Source organism: Manihot esculenta, chromosome 16, assembly GCF_001659605.2.
Source record: "Manihot esculenta cultivar AM560-2 chromosome 16, M.esculenta_v8, whole genome shotgun sequence".
Taxonomy (NCBI): domain Eukaryota; kingdom Viridiplantae; phylum Streptophyta; class Magnoliopsida; order Malpighiales; family Euphorbiaceae; genus Manihot; species Manihot esculenta.
The window spans coordinates 12,579,340-12,603,188 of record NC_035176.2 but is presented as its reverse complement, the minus strand read 5'-3'; the positions used below and the strand labels follow the sequence as shown (position 1 = coordinate 12,603,188).

At 40.8% G+C, this 23,849-nt stretch overlaps 1 non-coding gene across 1 annotated transcript; it reads left to right on the top strand.

Moving 5' to 3' along the window:
* The first annotated feature begins 21,359 nt into the window (after window positions 1-21,359).
* LOC122722155 lies at window positions 21,360-21,466 on the top strand. The gene has a single exon (XR_006349079.1). It is a non-coding gene; the product is annotated as a small nucleolar RNA R71 (small nucleolar RNA).
* The last annotated feature ends 2,383 nt before the right edge of the window (window positions 21,467-23,849 follow it).

Genomic DNA, 23,849 nt, shown 5'->3' with positions numbered 1-23,849 from the left:
TATAGAGCAGCCAGTGGGGATCTTGAACACGCAGATCAGACAGCTAAGGAACAAGGCAATTCCAATGGTGAAAGTCCTATGGAACCACCACAATCTAGAAGAGTGCACCTGGGAGACACGGGAGTCTATGCTCCAGCAATATCCATATCTGTTTTAAGGTTAGTTTTCCTCTCTTTTTATGTGTTTCCTTGTTTGTGGAACATTTGGGGATGAATGTTCTTAAGGGGGGGAGAATGTAATACCGGGCTAGAGTCCGGCATCGGAAGTCCTGTAGTCCGGTGGAATCTCGGGTGTCGGAACCCTCTAGAAGGGTAGTACATATGTGTTTTTTTCAAGTGTTTTAACTTGTTTGAATGTTTTACGTATAAAGGAAATGAGTTTTTAAGTGAAAAGAGCCAAGGGAGAAAATGGCAAGTTCTGCCGCCGAAAGTGAGTTTCGGCCGCCGAACCTTGTATGGTTTCGGATTCACGTTTGGCCGCAAAAGGTGGTCTGGCCAGCCACCTATAAAAGGCCCCAAGTCGGTGGAAGGATGATATTTTGCTTCCACCTGCAGCCAGAGGTGAGCCCAAACCCTCCCCAAGTTGACTTTCATGATCTTCTTCAAATCTTTCAAGGTTTTAACAAGATTTTTGTTATTTTTGAAGTTTTTGAGCATAAAACCCAAGACTTGACGTTTGGAGACTTGAGGAGTGTGTTCCCCATATCTCTACGTTACGACCCTTCATCCTCTAGTATACCAGAGGTAAGTGAAGTTTCCTGACATCTTTTAATGTTTTAAGTAAGTTTTATGCAAGTTGGTTGGGTAGATATGCATGTTTAGGTTAAGAAGGTTTTATGTGAGTTTTGTGTAAAAGCATGCTTGTGTGATGTTTTGATGTTGTTGTTTGGGGTTTTAAGGTAGGTTTAGACCCCTTTGTGCATGTACTTGAGTATATGCAGGTTGTGGTTTTGTTGGTTGCATGGTTGAGAGAAGTTTGGGCACGTTTGCATGAAGCAGAACAAGTCTCTGCCTAACTGGGAAATCCAGTTTCGGCCGCCGAAGGAAGGTTCGGCCGCCGAAGGAAGGTTCGGCCGCCGAACGTGCTAAGGAGGTGGTTTTGGCTGCCTAAGCTCGCCCCCGAAGGTTTGGACTTTCGACTCTGGAGCGGGGTTTCGGCCGCCGAAGGTTAGAGACTTTCATCTCTGGAGTGCCTTTCAGCCCCCGAACCTTGCCCCCGAAAGGGTTCGGCTGCCGAAAGTAGAAGTTCAGCCGTCGAAGGTGGTTGAGTTTCGTCTCTGGAAGAGACTTTCGGCCGCCGAACCTACCGCCAAAAGTGCCTTGTCCAGCCTTCTTTTGCATGCCTTATATGATTGGTTTAGGATATTTTAAGGGGGTTTTGGGGAGTTTTATAGAGTTGTTCTTGAGCTAGTTTGATCCCTCATTTGAGTCCACCTGTGTAGGAACAGACCAGAAGAACCGCAGAGAGCAGCAGTGAGCACTGCTTCAGAGCAGTTCATAGTCAGCCAGAGGTGAGTGGAACTAAACTTAAGTCTTTTAATTGAGAAATTGAATGCTTTTAGCATATTTCATGCATCATGATGATTATAGTAGGTTGCTTGCACTAGTGTCACGAATATGGCGCATTGCATAATATGATGAATATGATGATGTGGATGGACCAAGGCGACCCCAATAGTCTTGAAGATGTTATAAGACCTGGGCGGGCCAGGCATACTCATACAGATGTTGTAAGACCTGGCCGGGCCAGGCATACTGACACTGGAGGGAATTTTGGTGGTCATGTCCATCCGAGTTGTGAAATATTTGTGATGTGATGCATTGCATGAGAGCATGTAATGAATGAACTATTTTCAATGTTTCTACTCACTGGGCTTTATAGCTCACCCCTCTCCCCAAACCTAGTTTTGCAGGATTAGTGTGCAGGGGAATCTAGCAGGGTAAAGGAGGAGAAAGAGTAAGAGAAGTGTAATAGCATAGTGTGGACATGTAATGATGTAAAGAGATGTAATGGTTTTGTATAGTCTTGTGCTTGACCTAAATGAAAGCCAGATGTATTAACTCCCTTTTTGTATACATGGTATGTTTATGAATATGTCCAGTTGAGGAGTATGTATGACCAGGGTTAACATATACTGTGTGGACTCAGTTAGAGCTTGATGAATGCTCTAGCACGGGGAGTCTGTGTACAGAGTTAGTGCATGCATAGGTTAAACCAGGGTATGAGATGGTAGAGGTTTACAGGTTATGTTTGATCATGTATGGGATTTTTACAGGTACACAGAGAGTATAGCAGGCTTGCTACGGGTCCCGGCGGCCTTATGCTGATCTGGATCCTAGCGCCAGTAGCAGTCCGATTTCTGGGTCGTTATAAATATAACTCATTGCAATTGATTCAACATAAGTTTAAAGAGTTATCACATCAATGGGGTCATGGAAAGAAGAACTCATCCAACATAGTTCATCAGTTTGAGTAGAGCAAAACAAAAAGAAGAAGAAGGTTGTGGTTGTGTGTTTTATTGAAAGCATAAACAACAAAAATGAAAAATTTTCACCTAATGCAAGCAAACTAAGATTCAAAGCAAAAATAAACTGAAAAGTAAAATTTAAGAGATATGCACCCCCACACTTAAATCATGCATTGTCCTCAATGTATAAGAAACATAAAAGAACAAAGGAAACTGAGTACTCCCCTGGGTGTGGTGTGCATGGTGTGATCCTCTTGATCAAGGCTCAAGTAATTGGGGAAGGGAAAAGCATCCCAACTGCATTGAGCAAAAAGTGTAGCACTCCTTTTGATTTGGTCATGAACCATCCAACTTTTTCCATGTACTCATGAAGTAACATGATTAGCCTCTCTCCTTTCAGATGAGGTGTGCCTCTAGCCCTTATGTTTGCATTTTTTAGATGATTGAGCAGAACTTTGAACTCCAATTCATGTTTCTCCATGTGTAGCTGCAAATTGGTACTAAGATCTAGCAAAACAAACTCTACCTTATCCAGAGGTTTGGGAAGACATTGATCTGCATGGTCCTTTGGTTTAGGTGCTTGGAACACCATTTGTTCCTTGTAAGCATGGGTTGTTTGCATTGGAAGGCTGAAAGGAGTTTCAGATTGCTCCTTTTGCGCAAGATCTGACTGAAAGGGGAGCTAAAGAGTAGTCGGATTTGGCGGCCAAAAGATGGCTGAGTTCGGCGGCCGAAGGATGGTTTCAGTTTGCGATGGGAGCTGAGGTGCAGGGTCCGGCGGCCGAATGATGGTGGAGTTCGGCGGCCGAATGTCTTCTGTCTGCGCTTGGCTACAGTCTACCTGTTGGATGCAACAGTCAGTTTCTTTCAATTCTGGCTCTTTCTGGCTCTCTTCCCTGCAAGGATCATTGTCTAGCATATCATCTTTTACGTCAAAAACATCTTTGTTCAAACAATCAATGATATCTAAACTATCAACAAGTTCTGCTTGATTAGTTTGTTTGGACAAACAATTTTCAGATTGTGCCTCTTCAGTAGCTTGTTCTTGTACTTGCCAACTTTCCTCATCATCATCCACATCTTTAAGTTCTTGCTCTCTTCTTAACATGTTTGCATTCATTGACGCAGTCAGCTATCTTATGTCCTGTCGCACGCTTTGCATGGAACTTACCATTGTTTCCATCATCTTTTCAAGGTGCTGGTAAGGATTTGTAGGTTCTGGTTGGGCTTGATATCCTTGATAATTTTGGTAGTTGTTATCCTCTGCATAACTGAAGTCTGGATGGTCTCCCCAATTTGATTTGTATGTGTTATGATAGGGATCATGTCTTTGCGGTTCATAGAATCCTTCAAATGCATGTACTTGTTGGTCCCTTGCATAGCCATAATTCGGATGGTCTCCCCAATATGGATTGTATGTGTTATGGTATGGATCATGTCTTGGTTGTTCATAGAATCCTCCATATGCATGAACTGGTTGGTCATCCTCATAAAGTGTAGGACAATGGGAAGTTAGGTGTCCCACATATTCACAGATCATACATGGCTTTGGTGGCTGGGGTGCTTGAACCTGTTGAACTACTTCTATGGCAATATCTTTCAGAAAAGATGTTAGAAAAGAGAGATCAGGTCTACTTACCTCATCCATGATTCAGATCTACGATGGTGACTATGCCATTCGATGAGGTGTTCGGCTGCTGGAGAAGGGAAGGTTTGGTGGCCGAAGGTAGATGGGTTTCGGCGGCTGAAGGTTGGGCATAATGTTCTTCAGGCGTAGAGGCTTGCTTTCCTAGCCTTCTGAGGGTGCGTTCAATTTCTGGATCAAAAGGGCAAAGTGTCCCTGTGTTCAGATCTGGTCATGAAAGAAAAAATAAACAAACAAGTGAAATCAATTCCCCAGCAACGGCGCCAATTTTTGACAGTGCGGTTGTCGAAGCCGGTCAAAAATAACCTTCTTAGTTATCAACAATTTACAACTGCAGATAGTGGTGAAGGATCAAATCCATAGAGAATTGATTACCTATTTATTTTTCTCAATCAAGACCAAGAGAACCAATTGAAAACACAATTGAAAGCAAGTTATTGAAAGTAGAACAAAGATAAAGTGCAAGAAAGTAAAAAGGGAGTTTTGAGATTGATTTGTCTAACAACTATTGAAAGCAATTAAAACAGCAAGTAATTAAAATAAAAGAGGAAATCAATATGAGAAAAGTCTAGTTGAAGATATGGATCCACTTTGGTTGTTTGGGTTGATCATTGAAACTTAGGTTATCTTGATTGATTCAATAGATTAGTTATGGGGATGGAAAACGCTTCACACCACCATGTCTTTCCTTAAGAACAAATTAATTAGGGAACGTCCTCTAATCAATTACTAATCAACAAATTGCCAAGGAACGTCCTTGGGCCTTAGGCATCAAAACAATTGTTAATTGCATAAAGAACTAGAAAGATCCAACCCTAGCTACTCAAACGCTTGAGATGTTGCTAGATCATGCAATTCTTTGGTTTTTACACCAAGTGTTCTATGGACAGAATATTTTCAGCAATTACGGACTAACAAATATCCTAACCAACAATCAATTAACTTTACAATCAATAATCAAGTGGCCAATTTGATCAAAACAACAAAGCAATCTTAGAATTAAGCACAATTGCATGAATATTGAATAAACCAAAATCAAACACTTTATGTTCAGATCTCACAACCTTTTAAACAACCTTAGTTTCAACCAAACTTCAACTAGAATAAGGGTTTCAACCACTCATGGCTGAACCAAAACAGAAAATAAAAGAAAAGAAAGCAAGAAGATGAAGAATTAAGGGGAAGAACCCTTGGAGAGCCTTGGAGAAGTTGTATGGAACAAAATCTGCCTCTTCTTGTGTTCTTGAGGCCTTTAAATAGATGTTGAGAGGCTGCCTAGGGTTTCTTGGGTGTCCATGCATCTTTGTAGAAATTGCCCAAAGTGCCCTTGAGTCTTCTATGTGTATGTGTGGAGTTGCAAGCCCTTTTTGGTCTTTTGATTGATGTCCAAGTGTGTCCAAGAAGCCTTCTTCACATTATTCATGCACTAAAGAGGAAGGTGGAGCCTTGATTTGAATATTGAATGTGCATGACACTAAGTGAGAAACATGTGATCTTCAAGATTTGGCTTATTGAACAAGGAGGAGGCTGTTCGGAGGGACTTTCGGCCGCCTAAGTTTAGTTTCAGCGGCAGGACTTTTGGCTCTGAAATGAAGGTTCGGCGGCCGAAGTTGCCGCCGAACATGGGTGACTTTCGTCTCTGGAGCAAAGGTTCGGCCGCCGAAGGTGCTACAGAAGGTGGCTTTTTCCAATTTTGGCACTTTTTGGTATTTTTAAGAGCATTTTCTCCAAATTGTTTCTTCACACCTAATATTTGCAAAACATGATTAAAACCACAAAATTAGGTAGAATAGGTGCAAATAAACATCAATAAGGTCATGATAATATGGGCTAAAATATGCTCTATCAGTTCATTTTCTGTTGTTGAATAGTTGCTTTGTGTAGCATCCAAGGTGCGAGAGGCATAGTGAATGACGTGGGGTGAGTTTCCCACATGTTGCCCCAAGATTGCTCCCACTGCATAGTTGCTTGAATCACATATGATTTCAAAAGGCAGGTTCCAGTCAGCTGCCTAAATAATTGGGGCAGTCACAAGCAATTCTTTAATTAGATCAAATGCCTTTTTGCAATCTGCATCAAAATCAAAGGTTACATCTTGTTGGAGCAATTTGCATAATGGCAATGTAATTTTAGAGAATTCTTTGATGAACCTCCTATAGAAACCTACATGGCCAAGGAATGACCGAATTTCCCTAACATTTGTAGGGTAAGGCAGATTTTTAATTGTGTCTACCTTAGACTTGTCCACTTCAATTCCTTTAGCTGAAACAACATGACCTAAGACCATACCTTGATTAACCATAAAATGACATTTTTCATAATTAAGTACAAGGTTGGACTCAAGGCATCTCTGTAGGATCTTTTCCAAGTTGGCCAGGCATTCTTCAAAAGAGTTACCATGCACTGTGAAGTCATCCATGAACACTTCAATTATCTTACCCACATAGTCAGAGAATATGCTCATCATGCATCGCTGAAAGGTGGCAGGTGCATTGCATAGTCCGAATGGCATTCTTCTAAAGGCGAAAGTGCCAAAAGGACAAGTGAAGGTGGTCTTCTCTTGGTCTTCTGGAGCGACTAGGATCTAATAGAAACCTAAATAACCATCAAGACAACAGTAATGGGACTTACCTGCAAGCCTTTCTAGCATCTGATCAATGAATGGTAGAGGGAAGTGGTCCTTCCTTGTTGCAGCATTTAGCTTCCTATAGTCCATTCATACTCTCCACCCATTCTGAGCTCTAGTGGGATAAAGTTCTCCTTCAGCATTTGGAACAATGGTGATTCCAGTCTTTTTGGGGACTACATGCACAGGACTCACCCATTTGCTGTCAGAGATTGGGTAGATGATACCTGCATCAAGGAGCTTAATTATTTCTTTCTTGACTACCTCCATCATCGGTGGATTCAGTCTCCTTTGAGCATCTCTGACTGGTTTGCACTCCTCTTCCATATGTATTCTATGCATGCATGTGGAAGGAGAAATACCTTTTATGTCATCTATGGTCCATCCTATGGCACCCTTGTCCTTTTTCCGGACTCTCAGGAGGCTTTCTTCCTTAGTCTGGCTCAACTGGCTGGACACTATCACTGGATGTGTCTTTTCGGCTCCTAAGTATAAGTACTTCAGATGGTCTGGAAGAGGTTTCAGATCTGATTCTGGTGTTTTATGACTGGTGTTTTGCGTTGGACTCTTTTCAGTTGTACCTTACGCAAGATCTGACTGCAAAGGCGGACTGGAAGAGCTCTCTTGGGCTGGAGGATGAAGAGTTGCGCTGAAGATGGTTTCAGTCTGTGTTGGGGGCTGAGGTGAAAGGTTCGGCGGCCGAAAGATGGTGGAGTTCGACGGCCGAAAGGTCATGGCTTCAGTCTGCGCAAGGCCTTCCTGAAGTGGTGCAACAAAGTTTCCTTCATTCTGCGCTTGACTGCAGACTACCTGTTGGATGCTACAGACAGTCTCTTTTAGCTGTGGCTCTTTCTGGCTTTTATTCCTGCAAAAATCATTATTCAGAATACAATCTTGATTCTCATCAAACATTTCCTGACTCAAGCAGTCAATAATATCAAGACCATAAACAGGGGACATATCATGTAGATATTTCATAGCATCATAGACATTAAATTTAATGACTTCCCCTTCAAACTCCATAGTCAATGTACCATCATGTACATCAATCTTAGTCCTAGCAGTACTCAAGAAAGGACGTCCAAGAAGGATGTCAGAACTAGTATTGCAACTATCTTCCTTAGTATCAATCACATAAAAATCTGCAGGAAAGACAAGTTCATCTACTTGAACTAACACATCTTCTAGAACACCTATGGGGTATACCACAGATCTATCAACTAATTGAATCACAACTCTTGTGTCTTTCAGTGCACATGCATTCAGAGATTTATAGATAGAAAGAGGCATAACATTTATAGATGCACCAAAATCACACATAGCTTTCTTAATTCCAACATTCCCTATTTTGCAAGAAATCACAAATATACCTTTATCTTTGCATTTAGTAGGGAGCTCTCTTTTAATTACAGCAGTAACTACTTCACCTACACTTACTTTCTCTCTCTCAGCAAGCTTTCTTCTGTTGGTACACAACTTTTTCAGAAATTTTGCGTACCTGGAAATCTGCTTGACAACATCTAGCAGAAGTATGTTGATCTCCACCTTTCTGAAAGTCTCAAGGATCTCCTTTTCTTCCTTTTCTTTTTGTGTTCTTTCAAATATCTTTGGAAAAGGAGGTGGAATGTGAAAACGTACCTTTTGATCAGCTTTGTGCGCAGGATTGGCTTCAGATTGTGCTCGAGGCTCTACAGAGGCTTGCCTTTGTGCAACTGGCTCTTCAGAATGCGCTGGAGAGGCTTCTGGATCAATTGGTTCTTGCGCAACTTGCTTCTCTTGCTCATAACTAGCATTTTGAAGTTCTTTTCCACTTCTCAAGGTAATGGCACTCACATTTTGTCTGGGATTAGTTTCAGTTTGAGAAGGGAGCTTACCTTGGGTTTCAGAATTGCTCCTGGATGCGGTCAGTTGGTCTATGCGCTGATTGAGGCTTTGTATAGCACTTGCCATGGACTCCATCATCTTTTCAAGGTGTTGGTTGGGATTTGGAGGTGCTAGTTGGGCTTGGTTCCTTTGATAGTTCTGATAATTCTGATTGTTGTTAGCCCTTCCATAGCTGAAATTGGGGTGATCTCTCCAACCTGGATTGTAAGTGTTAGAGTATGGATCATGCCTTACCTGGCTGTTATATCCTCCAATGGCATTCACTTGATGGTTGTCTTCTTGGAGTGTAGGACACTGATCAGTTGGGTGTCCTACATATGCATAGATCCCATATGGCCTAGGCTGCTTGGATGCTTGAATCTGTTGAACCAGTTCTATGGCAAAATCTTTCATAACAGATATCAGTTCAGAAATCTGGGAAGAAGTGGCAGGTGAACTTACCTCATTTACTCTTCTCTGCAGTTGCTTTTCTTCTCTATATTGTCTAGATGAGGCTGCAAGTGTAGAGATCAACTCTCTCATCTCTCTAGGTGTCTTGTCTGGAATGGATCCTCCACAAGCTACATCAATGAACTTCCTTTCTGATGAGAGCAATCCTCCATAGAAGAACTCTATGAGGGACTTATCTGACATATCATGTTGTGGACAACCTGTACACAGTCTTTCAAACCTTTCCCAATAATCATATAAATCCTCAGTTGGTTTCTGTCTTATGCTAGTGATTTCTCTTATTATGCCAATGGCTTTAGATGTTGGGAAATATTTGTTCAGAAAAGTTATAACAATATCATCCCAAGAAGTGATAGATCCAGGTGGCAAATAAAATAACCAATCCTTAGCATAGTCATCTAATGAAAAAGGAAAAGCTCTTAACTTAACATGATCTTTAGAAATACCTTGAGGTCTTATAGATGAACAGACAATATTGAACTCTTTCAAGTGCTTGTGTGGATTTTCATTTTGCAAACCTCTAAATTTAGGGAGAAGATGGATCAAACCTGTTTTCATTTCAAAGGGAACTGTCAGAGGTGGATAGGTGATGCAAAGTGGTGCTTGATCGCCTACAGGTGTTGCCAATTCTCCCATGGTTCTTTCTTTTGGCATTAGAGCTCTATTTGCTGGATTTTCTTGAATTATTTGGCCATGGACAGCATGTTGTGCATTAGGTTCAGCCATTGGTGCGAAGTTCGATGGCTGGAGAAGGGAAGGTTCGGCGGCCGAATGTTGATGAAGTTCGGCGGCCAAATGAGTTGCAGAAGGTTCTATGCAAGGTGGCTCTTCAGCTGCGTTGGGAGCTCCTTCAGGTTGAACTGCTTGCTTTCCTAGTCTTCTGAGAGTGCGTTCAATCTCCAGATCGTAAGGCAGAGTGTCCCTACATTCAGATCTAGTCATGAAAGAAAAATAAACAAGGTAGAACAATTTCCCGGCAACAGCGCAAATTTTTGACTCGCGGTTATCGAAGCCGGTCAAAAATAACCTTTCCGGTTATCAACAATGTTACTACTACAGATAGTGGTAAAGGATTGAATCCACAGAGAATTGTAAACTTACCAACCTTCCTTATCAGGACAAGGAGAATGCACTGAGAATGAATAAACTAAAAGCAAATAAAATAAAAGTGCATGTAAAGTAAAATGGGGGGTTTTGAGATTGATTTGATTAGCAACTACTGAAACTAATTAAATAAGCAGAATATGAAAAATAAAGGGAAATTCAATATGAGAAAGGTCTAGTTGAAGAGATGGATCCACTTTGGTTGTTTGGAATGATCATTGAAACTTATGTTCTTTAGGTTGATTCAATAGATTAGTTATGGAGATGAAAAACGCTTCTCACCACCATGTCTCTCCTTATGATTAAATCAATTAGGGAACGTCCTCTAATTAATTACTAATTAACAAATTGCCAAGGAACGTCTTTGGGTCTTAGGCATTAAAACAATTGTTAATTGCATGAAGAAAGATAGAGATCCAATCCTAACTACTCAAACGCATGAGATGTTGCTAGATCACACAATTCCTTAGTTGTTACACGAAGTGTTCTTATGTTTGAATAATTTCAGCAATTACGGACTAAAAATTATCCAAACTAATAATCAATTACCTTGCAATTAAGAATCAAGTGGCCAATTTGATCAAACAACAAAGTAATAATAGATTTCAAGCATGAACTGTATGAATATTGAATAACCATAAGACAAACAATGTGTGTTCAGATCTCACAATCCATAAAATAACTTTAGTTTCAATAAATCTTCAACTAGATAAAAGGTTTCAACCCCTCATGGCTGAATCAAAAACCAAAAAAATAAAAGAAAGGTAGAAGAAGATGGAGCCCGATGAGAGCCTTACGCCAAAGGAAATGCAAAATCGTGGAGAGAGGTAGAAGAGTTGTGCGGCTGGCCTTGTGCTCTCTTTAAATAGGATTAGATGCTGCCCTAGGTCTCCCTTGCTTCCTAATTAGTGAAGAGGCTGCCCAAGATGCTGCCCATGTACAACTTGCTACCCAAGTTGTTGCAAAAGAGGAAAGTATCGTGTTGCAAGCTCACCAGAGGGAAGGAGACGCGCGGCTTATCTTCAGAAGAGGAAAGAATCGTGTATTAATGCTTTCAGAAGAGGAAGGATGCGTGGCTTGAGCTTCAGAAGGAAAAAGGCACGTCCCAAGGCTTTCAGAAGAGGAAGGGCGCGCGTCTTAGCTTCAGGAGGCAAGTGGCGTGCGCATGGACTGCAGAAGAGGAAGGAGAGCATGCAGTCATTAATGTGCAGAAGTGGAAAGATATATGTCCTGTCTTTTCTTTTTAGGTGGAGCCTTTGTTTGAATTTTGAATGCTGAATGTGGAAGAGGCAAGTGCATCTCCTTGAAATCTTGCTGCCTAAATAGGAAGATTTGACTGCTGCAGTGTATGCTCATATTTGAATAAGGAAAAAAAGATCTGCATTTTGAATTACAAATAATATTCTGACTGAGCTTTCCTTATTTGCTTTTGCTTCTACACTTTCCTTATTTGAAGACTTTCCTTTTCTGAAAACTTTCCTTATTTGAAAACTTTCCTTTTTTGTCACTTTCCATATTTGGCACTTTTTGGCAGTTTTAAGAGCATTTTCTCCATATTGTCTCTTTACACCTATTATCTGCAAAACATTATTAAAACCACAAAATTAGGCAGAAAAGATGCAAATAAACATCAAGAACATAATGATAAAGTGGACTAAAATATGCTCTATCATTACTTCATGGGTATTAGATACCGGATGTGGTTCTCACATTTGTACAAATGTGCAGGATCTCAAAAGGAGTAGAAAACTGAAAAAAAAAGCAATGTGGACCTACGTGTAGGCAATTGTGCAAGAGTTGTTGCCTTAGCTGTAGGGACTTATGAACTTGTGTTGCCTAATGTGCTTTTGTTAGTTTTGAACAATTGCTTTTATGTTCCTACCTTGAGTAGGAATATTATTTCAGTTTCTGTTTTGGACGATGAAGGTTTTTCATTTCTTATTAAGAATAAAAAATGCTCCATTTATAATAAAGATTTGCTTTATTGTATTGCAAATTCTTATGATGGCCTTTATGTCCTTAATCTAGATGATTCTAGAGACAACAATATCTATAATATAACTTCTAAGAAAACTAAGCCAAATGACTTAAACCTAATATATTTATGGCACTGTCGTCTTAGCCATATAAATGAGAATCGCATATCTAAGCTCCATAAAGATGGTTTATTAGATTCATTTGATTTTGAATCATTTGAAAATTGTGAATCTTGTTTGCTCGGTAAGATGACAAAGGACCCTTTTATTGGACAAGGTCAAAGGGCTTCAGACTTATTGGGCTTAATACATACAGATGTATGTGGCCCACTAAGCATTAGTGCCAGGGGAGGTTATCAGTACTTCATCACATTCACTGATGATTTCAGTAGGTATGTGATAGCGATTGTCGAAGCCGTAAAAAATAAACCTATTAAACAATCAACAATTAACTTGCAGATAGTGGCAATAGGGTCGAACCACAAGGAATTGACACCAAAGATTTTCCTAATAATGACTAAGACAAATAAATGACAAATAAATAAAAGAGGGGGGTTTTATTTTGATGAATTAAATCTAGAAAGCAAGAGAAAGCAATAATTTAAATAAATGAGAATTTCAATGGGAAAGAGATTCTAGTTGAAATATGAGTTTAATTCAGCTTGTTTAGAATTGATCATTGACTATTTAAGACTCCTATTTTATTTCAATAAATTAGTTTTGGTTGTGGAAGACGCTTCTCACAACCAAATTCCTCCTTAGTTCTAGTTCGATTAGGAAACGTTCGCCAATCAAACACTAGTCAACAAGTTGCCAAGGAACGTTCTTGGGGCATTTAGCATCGAACAACTGTTGACTGCATTAAGACTTAGAGAAGCTCAATTCTATCCTTGCCAACTGCGTGGTCAAGTCTAGATCATGCAACTGATTATATTTGTGTTCAAATAATATAAGCAATTACGAACTTAAATCATTCAAACAATTTATTACTCAAGCAATTTAAAAGCAATGGGCCCTTATTGATTCTAAAAGCAAAGTAACAATTATAGAAAAGATCAAGTTGCATAAATATTGAAAGCAAATAAGAGTTTAACAATGGAGTTTTAAATCTCCCAATTCATCACAAATCTGAATTTCCTCAACTTCAACTAGAAAAGAATGAAATTAGCCACTTATGGTGGGCAAAATACACAAAAGAAAGAAGAAAGGAAGAGAAGAAGGGACTGCCGCAGGCTTCCTGCTGAATTCTTCAGATTTTCGAAGATGGAGAAGATACTTTGCTGGTCTGGAGGCTGCCTTCTTATAGTTGGAGAGTCCAAGTTCAATTAGGATTTGGAATCCCTATTTTGACTTGGTCTTTGTGGTCTTTAATTCCTCTTTTGTCTTTGAATTTTGTTGTAGATGGAATTCTCTTGGTAGAAGGACATCCTCGTGACTTTTGGAATTGAGCTGGTGGTGTTTGAGATGGATTTGGACTTCTTTTTTGTTTAAATCTGATTTTTTTTCGTTTTTCCGCTCTGCTGTCGGTTTCTGCTGTCAATGTGATTGGGGCGGGTGATTTGGGCAAATCACTTGCCCCAATCGCTTTCTGTGAGTCAGTCCAATTTTTAGCTTTCTGTCTCTACGAGTGATTTGGCCAGTCTCTGCGAGTGATTTAGCCAAATCACTTTGACCCCATCACTTTTCCAGCCCTTTCTACACTTTTTCTCCAATTTTTCAATTTCTTCCTTTTCTGTAAAAACAAGATAAAAACCATAAATTAAGCTAAAAAATGTGTAAATAAGCAATAATAAAGATAATAAAAATGTGGCTAATTTATGTTTGATCAAATACCCCCACACCTAGCTTTTTGCTTGCCCTCAAGCAACAAACAACTTAGTTAATCAAGCCCCTTTTTCTTCAGAGCCTAAGTACCACTTAATCAGCCCCCCCTAGACTCCTAAATTGAAGTATTACAGTATAGAGTACATGCACCAAGGTTGTTCTCTCTTTTCCTTGTTTTCCCTCACCTACCATGGTCAAAGGAAAGGTTTTTGATTCAATCATGCTTATTCTCTTTGTATAAGTTCAATGCAACCTCTAAGAGTGACTTGCCCTTCTTTGAGCATTTTATTTTATTTTATTCAGCAACATTTTTTTACTCTTGCCTGAAAAAGTCACTAACCTTTTTACGCGAAGGTGCATATTGGTGATACCCACTCCCAGTTACTAAGTTAGTCACTTGTTCAAGTGGCTACTAGCTCTGTTCATAGCTTATTTGGCCATAGGAACATGTTTTATGATTTGTGCTTTTGTGCTGATTTTTTTCTTTTTCTTTTTCTTTTCTTAACAGTTTGGGCAAATAAGCTCATAGGGAGTTATATCAACTTTTTTATTTGCATGTGTTTATGTTTTTATTTCCCTTGACCACAGCAAATTTAAGGATTCAATTCAAGAAAAGACTCCCTAAGTGAAGGTAACATACTGTAAATGATTCAATTTAGGCTTAAAGGGGTGGCAAATTAATGGGGTCATGAGATAAGGAAACTCTTTTAACCTTGTTATCTATGTTGAGTAGAGCAAAAGCTAAGACAAAATTCTCTGTGTGTGTGCAGAAAGTGAAAAAATGTGTGCAAAGAAAAAATGCGTGAAAAGAAAAAAATTTTGGTGTGTGTCATAGGGCAAAAAGATGTAAAAAGAAACAAAAAGAAAGCAAAAGATAATGTAATCAATGCAAAAATAACCTAACAGTACCCCCATACCTATTGCAAACATTGTCCTCAATGTGTAAATATATATATATATAAATTAAGAAGAAAAGGGAAAGGGACTTCCTGGACTGTGGGTGATTTGGGCAGGTGATTTAGGCAAATCACCCGGCCAAATCACTGTTTGTGTTGAGCTATGGGCAAGAAATGGTCCACCGGCAGTTGCAACAGGTGCTCAACATGATACATTTGATCCTCAATTCTGCTGAAATGGTCCACTGTCTGGTTGGGAGCTACGTCGTCAGGGGCCTAATGTGCTTCCTACTGGGGTGCATCATCTGGTGGTACCTATGGTGTTCCCTCTGGTGTCCCATCTGCTGGTGCAGGCTGCTGGTGCAGGCTGCTGGTCTGTTGAGGTTTGGGTGGCCTTCTTCTTCCTGAATACACGCTTATGGCGTGGTGTGAGAGGTCCTGCAGGCGAAAGAGAAAAAATGTCCCCCACTTTGCAAAGCAACCCCATATCATCTAAAGATCGAAGGTCTAGGGGAGCTGGCTGGCGTTGGAGTCTTAGTGCTTCAAGAGTGCCAAGGTGAATGTACTTGCCTGGGTGGTAGGGTATAGAGGAAACTCTGTCTAACCTGGCCCTTTCGAACGCCTTGTTGAACGTCAGGGTCTGAGTGATGTGATCAGGGTGGGTTGATTTGGGCAAATCGCTGGGCAATTCGCCTTCTTCTTGGCTTACGGGAGGTGTGGCACTGGGTGTCTCTTGTTGTCGCTCCAGGCTTAGTGATGGTGGTGGTGATGGTGTTCTTGGCCGTTTTTTGCCATGACCGGCGGAAGGAGTGTCTTCTTGAGGCATTTTGCCTCCCTGGGTATCTGTCGTGACTGACGATGAGGAAGGTGGTGGTGTAATCAACGACGCCCTAGTCCGACTGCGATAGGTCTGGGTTGCTAGACTGGCGGTGTTTCTTGCTTCGTCGGTCGCTTAAGTGTCGGCGTCGTTGGGGACGGGTGGTGGGTTTTCCATTGCTTCTTCGTCACTGTCGGTGGGAATGCATACCGATTTAGGCATCCCGCGCCTCCTCCACATCCCGGGGCTGCCGGTAACCATCATCTTGCTTCTGGCCATGGTGCTTTGCTGTCGCCGGTGGTCGTCGGTGAGGGAAGACTTGAAAGAGAAGGAGGAGATGAGGCGAAAAAGATAGCATGAGGGAAAAGAAAATAATAATAAAAATTATTTAAAGTAATTTGGGGTAGTTGAACTGCCCTGATCATTAAATGCTGAGTCTTTGATTTCTTGACAGGGTGATTTGGTTAGTGATTTGGGCAAATCACTTGGCCAAATCACTTTCTTCCTTGCTGTTGCTTGGCTGGTACTGTTCACCCCTTTTTCTATTGGTAGGCAGAGTTGTTGATTTGGCCTGGTGATTTGGTCAAATCACCTGGGCAAATCACTTTTTTGGTGCAACTGCCTGGTTGATCTTGTTCTTACTGAGGTGAACCCTGTAGAATTGGCCTGTCGATTTGGGCAGATCACTTGCCCCCAATTACTTGTGACTATGGTGCATGCAGACGATTTTCCTCAGACTGGGCAGTGATTTGGGCATATCGCTTCAGCTGGGTTGCCTCCCAGTAGCGCCCTGTTTTCTGTCTTAGGCTGAACAGCAGTGTCTTACTCAGCAGTCTAGGGAGGGGGGATCCAAGGGGATCTCTTCCACAAGATGAACAGTAAATCCTTCATAAAATTTCTTCAAACGATGTCCATTAACTTTGAAAACTTTGCTTGTTTGTGGACTCCTTATGTCAATAGCCCTATGTGGATAGACATGCTCAACCACAAATGGCCCAATCCACCTAGACCGAAGCTTCCCAGGAAATAATTTGAACCTTGAATCAAAAAGTAAAACCTTATCACCAACCTGGAAGTGTTTTCTGGAGATATTTTGTCATGGAAGGCTTTGGTTTTTGCTTTGTAATTCCATGAAGCTTCATATGCATCACGCGAATCTCTTAAAGCTCTTAAAGTTGCAATTTTTTGTTGGCTCCAGCTTCTTTCTCATCGAGATTACACCTTTTGACAACCCAATATGCTTTGTGTTCAAGCTCTACGGGCAGATGGCAAGCTTTCCCATAAATCAACCTATATGGAGACATTCCAATTGGGGTTTTATAGGCTGTCCTATATGCCCACAAGGCATCATTGAGGCGCATACTCCAATCCTTGCGATTTGGGCAAACTGTTTTCTCAAGGATGGATTTGATCTCCCTATTTAAGACTTCGGCCAGCCCATTTGTTTGAGGATGATAGGCAGTAGAGGTTCTATGGATGACCTGGTATTTTTTGAGGAGAGTTTCTACTACCTTGTTGCAAAAATGGGTGCCTCGGTCACTGATAATGGTTTTGGGCAGACCGAATCTTGAGAATATTTGGGATTTCACAAAGTCACAAACTGTTTTTGCATCATCAGCCCTTGTTGCCTTGGCCTCAATCCACTTGGACACATAGTCCACGGCTAGAAGTATGTAGGTGGTGCCAAAGGAAGGTGGGAATGGCCCCATGAAGTCAATGCCCCAAATATCAAAGATTTCACTCACCATGATGGGTGCTTGTGGCATTTCACTTCGATTGCCAAGGTTTCCCGTTTATTGGCATCTTGCACATGACCTACAAAATAAATAAGAATCTCTAAATATGTTAGGCCAAAATAACCCACTTTCAAGAATTTTTAAGGCTGTCTTGCATTTCCCAAAGTGTCCTCCACAGCCATATGAGTGGCAGAAGGCTAGAACAGAATGTATTTCTTGATCTGGGATGCATCTCCTTATGACTTGGTCTGCACAATGCTTCCATAGATAAGGCTCATTCCATACATAATACCTTGCATCTTTCTTGATCTTGTCTCTCATGTGTTTGGGCAAATCAGGAGGCAAATCACTTGTGGCGAGGAAATTAACAATATCAGCATACCATGGTTCCTCTTCTTGGACAGCAAAGAGGTGTTCATCAGGGAATTTTTCATTGATGGGGCATGTCTCCATTTCGGTCAGAATTCTGCTGAGGTGATCAGCTACTAGGTTCTCTTTTCCCTTCTTGTCACGGATCTCTAAGTCAAACTATTGTAACACCAATATCCATCGTACTAGCCTTGGTTTGGACTCCTTTTTCTTGATTAAATATCTCAATGCAACATGGTCTGAATAAATGATCACCTTTGTCCCAAGTAGATAGGACCGAAATTTCTCCAATGCAAACACAACAGTGAGCAACTCTTTTTATGTGGTTGTATAATTGCATTGTGCAGCATCTAGGGTGCATGAGGCATAGTGTATGACATGAGGAGAGTTACCTTTTCATTGTCCCAACACTGCACCCACAACAAAATTGCTGGCGTCACACATGATCTCAAATGGCAGGGTCCAATCAGGTGGCTGGATGACTGGGGCAGTGACCAGCAGTGATTTGACCAAATCAAAAGCTGTTTTGCAGCTGTCATCAAACTCGAATGGCACATCCTGCTGTAATAATCTGTACAAAGGCTGAGTTAATTTGGAAAAATCTTTGATAAACCTCCTGTAAAAACCAGCATGGCCAAGGAAAGATCTAATCTCCCTAATGCTGGTTGGATAGGGCATATTTTTTATGGTGTCAATTTTAGCTTTGTCCACCTCAATCCCTTTTACTGAAACAATATGGCCCAAGATTAAGCCATGGCTGACCATGAAGTGGCATTTCTCATAGTTGAGAACCAGATTTGACTCTAAACACCTTTGAAGTATTTTCTCCAAGTTAGCTAGGCATTCATTGAATGAGTTGCCATACACCGTGAAATCATCCATGAAGACTTCGATAATCTTCTCCACATAGTCAGAAAAAATGTTCATCATGCACCTTTGGAAGGTGGCTGGTGCATTGCAAAGACCGAAGGGCATCCTTCTAAATGCGAAGGTGCCAAATGAGTAGGTGAAAGTGGTCTTCTCTTGATCTTCAAGTGCAACGGAAATTTGGTAGAATCCCGAATATCCATCTAGGAGGCAGTAATGGCTATTTCCAGCAAGTCTCTCAAGCATTTGATCCATGAAGGGCAAGGGAAAGTGGTCCTTCCTTGTGGCTGTATTAAGCTTCCTATAATCCATGCACACTCTCCACCCATTTTGCACACGAGTGGGTACCAACTCACCTTCAGAATTAGGGACAATGGTAATCCCAGTCTTCTTTGGTACCACATGGATAGGACTCACCCATTTACTGTCAGAGATGGGATAAATGACTCCGGTGTCTAAGAGTTTCACAATTTCTTTCTTCACAACCTCCATCATTAGTGGGTTCAGCCTTCTTTGTGCCTCACGGATAGGTTTGCACTCCTCTTCCATGAGTATTCGATGCATGCATGTTGAGGGTGAAATACCCTTTATGTCTTCCAAGGTCCACCCAATTGCCTCCTTGTGTTTTCCCAACACCTCTAGGAGCTTTTCTTCTTCTTGTGGGCTGAGCTGGTTGGAAATTATAACTGGAAGTGTATTTCTAGCTCCCAAGAAGGCATATTTGAGGTGTTCTGGTAAGGGCTTCAAATCTGGTGCATTTGCTGTCTTATCTGCGGATTGTTGTTGGTTTACTGATTTGGGCAGATTGCTTGCTGTCTGTTTGGGTGGTCTGGCCAAATCACCTTCTGTCATGACTGTCTGTCGTAGTGATTTGGGCAAATCAAATTCTGCTTGGCTAGGTGATTTGGGCAGATCATCCGTCACCAGCAATGTACAGCAGTCTGCTGTCTTCACTGCTTCTGTCTCGGCACAACTGCTGTCCACTTCTCCTTTCCTGCAAAGACCATCATAGAGTAAGTTTTCTTGATGAATATCAAAAAATTCTTGACTTAAATCATCAATAATATCAAGGCCATAAACAGGAGAAACATCATTGGGGAATTTCATGGCATCATAAACATTAAACTTGATAACTTCCCCTTCAAACTCCATGGTCAATGTGCCATCATGCACATCAATTTTGGTTCTTGCTGTGCTCAAGAATGGTCTTCCAAGTAGGATGTCAGAGGTGGTGTTGCTCTTATCTTCCTCCATGTCTATTACATAAAAATCTGCTGGGAAGACTAGTTGGTCAACTTGTACCAACACATCTTCTAGGACTCCCTTGGGGTAAACAACCGATCGGTCAGCCAATTGGATTACTATGCTGGTGCCTTTGAGTGTACCTGCATTCAACAAGTTAAAGATAGAAAGTGGCATAATATTGATTGATGCCCCAAGGTCACACATGGCCTTCTTTATCCCCACGTTGCCTATTTTGCGTGTAATAGCGAACATTCCTCTATCCTTGCATTTGGTTGGAAGTTTTCTTTGAATGACAGCTGAGACACACTCCCCCATACTTACCTTCTCACGTTCAGCAAGTTTCCTTCAGTTGGTGCATAGTTCCTTAAGAAATTTGGCATACCTTAGAATTTGCTTGACAACATCAAGTAGAGGAATGTTGATTTCTACCTTGCAAAGTGTCTCAAGTATTTCTTTTTCCTCTTTTTCTTTTTGAGACCTTGCAAATCTTTTGGGGAAGGGAGGAGGTACCTTGAATTTCTCTGCTAGTTGCTGTTTCTGCCTTTGACTGGACTCTGCCTGATTTGTTGATTTGGGCAGATCGATTTCTACCTTGTCTAGCGATTTGGGCAGATCACTGCTGGGCAGCTCAGTCTGTCTTGCGATTGGGTCAGTGATTTAGGCAGATCGACTGCCCTGATCACTTTTCGGCAGATTTTCTTCCATGGCCTGTTTTTATAATTTTTCAGCCCTACTGTCTTGCAACTCTTTTCCACTCCTCAATGTGATGGCACTAGCATTTTGCCTTGGATTTATCTCAGTTTGGGATGGTAGCTTCCCTTGTGACTCCAATTTGCTCATTGAAGTGGCCATTTGGCTCACTTGTTGCTCAAGATTTTGCACAGTATTTGCTAAGGTCTTCACAATCTTTTCAAGGGGTGCATTGGACTTTTAAGGTGCAGCTTGAGTTTGATTCCTCTGCTGGTAGCTTGGATATTGATAGCCTCTTGCATAACTGAAATTTGGATGGTCCCTCCAACCTGGATTATAGGTGTTTGCATAGGGATCATACCTTCTTTGCCCATTGAAGCCTCCAACAACATTGACTTGCTGGTCTTCTTCTTGAAGGGATGGACATAGATCAGTTGGGTGGTTTATGTTTGCACATACCCCACATGGCCTTGGTTGCTGAACTTGCTGGACTTGTTGGGCTTGACCCACAACAAAGCTACGGACAGCACTAGTGAGATCAGAGATTTGGGATGCCAAAACGGATGTACTCACCTCATTCACCCTTATTGGTGGCTGCTCTTAGTCTTTAAACTGTTGAGATGCGGCTGCCATGGTGGAAATTAGATTCCTCATCTCTCGAGGTGATTTATCTCGAATTGATCCTCCACATGCTGCATCTATAAACTTCCTTTCTGCAGGTAGTAAACCTTCATAGAAATACTCTATGAGAGACTTGTCAGAAATATCATGCTGAGGGCATCTTGTGCATAACCTTTTGAACCTCTCCCAGTATTCATATAAGTCTTCAGAATCCTTTTGCCTTATGCCACTTATTTCTTGACGGATACCAATGGCTTTCGATGTTGGAAAGAATTTGCTCAAGAATGCTCTTGCCATATCGGCCCATGATGTAATGGATCCGGGTGTCAAGTAGAATAGTCAATCCTTGGCATAGTCTTCAAGAGAGAAAGGAAAAGCTCTAAGTTTGACATGGTCTTCTGAAATTCCTTGAGGTCTCATGGTTGAGCAAACAATGTGGAATTCCTTCAAATGCTTGTGAGGATCCTCATTTTCAAGGCCTCTAAATTTGGGAAGGAGATGGATCAGACCTGTCTTCAATTCAAAAGGTGCTGTCAGTTGAGGATAAGTTATGCATAATGGTGCTTGGTCTTCAGCTGGCATATCCAGCTCTCGGAGTGTTCTCTCCCGTGGCTGTGGTGCTTGGACAGGCAGGTTTCTAGCTTGAATTTCAGCTTCTTCACGTGCAGCAGGAGGTTCTGCCATTGCTGGATTTTCTGCAGCAACCTGGAACTCAGTTTCTGGTGCAATTTCAGCAGTAGCAGGTGCGGCAATAGGTGAATTTGCTGGTGCAAGAATTTCTGCAGCAGGGGCAGTAGGTGTTATGTTTGCTGGTGCAGTGGCAGATCGGATGGTAGGCTCCAGATTTGTTGCTGGTGAAGATGAAGATGCTCTTGAGGTTTGGTTCCTCAAGTTTGCTTGCTTTCTTAAGCTCCTGGCGGTGCGTTCTATCTCCGGATCGTAAAGAAGATTTTCTTTACGGCCAGCCCTAGTCATAAAGGGAAAATACGTTAGTTTAAATCAAGTCCCCGGCAACGGCGCCAATTTTTGATAGCGGTTATCGAAGCTGTCAAAAATAAATCTATTAAACAATCAACAATTAACTTGCAGATAGTGGCAATAGGGTCGAACCACATGGAATTGACACCAAAGATTTTCCTAATAATGACTAAGACAAATAAATGACAAATAAATAAAAGAGAGAGGTTTTGTTTTGATGAATTAAATCTAGAAAGCAAGAGAAAGCAATAATTTAAATAAATGAGAATTTCAATTGGAAAGAGATTCTAGTTGAAATATGAGTTTAATTCAGTTTGTTTAGAATTGATCATTGACTATTTAAGACTCCTATTTTATTTCAATAAATTAGATTTGGTTGTGGAAGACGCTTCTCACAACAAAAATCCTCCTTAGTTCTAGTTCGATTAGGAAACGTTCGCCAATCAAATACTAGTCAACAAGTTGCCAAGGAATGTCCTTGGGGCATTTAGCATTGAACAACTGTTGATTGCATTAAGACTTAGAGAAACCCAATTCTATCCTTGCCAACCGCGTGGTCAAGTCTAGATCATGCAACTGATTATATTTGTGTTCAAATAATATAAGCAATTACGGACTTAAATCATTCAAACAATTTATTACTCAAGCAATTTAAAAGCAATGGGCTCTTATTGATTCTGAAAGCAAAGTAACAATTATATTAAAGATCAAGTTGCATAAATATTGAAAGCAAATAAGAGTTTAACAATGGAGTTTTAAATCTCCGAATTCATCACAAATCTGAATTTCCTCAACTTCAACTAGAAAAGAATGAAATTAGCTACTCATGGTGGACAAAATATACAAAAGAAAGAAGAAAGGAAGAGAAGAAGGGACTGCCGCAGGCTTCCTGCTGAATTCTACAGATTTTCGAAGATGGAGAAGATACTTTGCTTGTTTGGAGGCTGCATTCTTATAGTTGGAGAGTCCAAGTTCAATTAGGGTTTGGAATCCCTATTTTGACTTGGTCTTTGTGGTCTTTAATTCCTCTTTTGTCTTTGAATTTTGTTGTAGATGGAATTCTCTTGGTAGAAGGACATCCTCGTGACTTTTGGAATTGAGCTGGTGGTGTTTGAGATGGATTTGAACTTCTTTTCTTTTTAAATCTGATTTTTTTCCTTTTTCCCGCTCTGCTGTCGGTTTCTGCTGTCAATGTGATTGGGGCGGGTGATTTGGGCAAATCACTTGCCCCAATCGCTTTCTGTGAGTCAGTCCAGTTTTTAGCTTTCTGTCTCTATGAGTGATTTGGCAGTCTCTGCGAGTGATTTGGCCAAATCACTTTGACCCCATCACTTTTGCATCCTTTTCTGCACTTTTTCTCCAATTTTCCAATTTCTTCCTTTTCTGTAAAAACAAGATAAAAACCATAAATTAAGCTAAAAAATGTGTAAATAAGCAATAATAAAGATAATAAAAATGTGGCTAATTTATGTTTGATCAGTATGGTTATGTCTACCTAATGAAACATAAGCATGAATCTTTTGAAATGTTTAGAACTTTTCAAAATGAAGTACAAAATCAACTTGGTAGAACTATTAAAATGCTTCGATCTGATCGAGGTGGTGAATATTTGAGCCAAGAGTTTGATGAACATCTTAGAAATTGTGGGATTGTT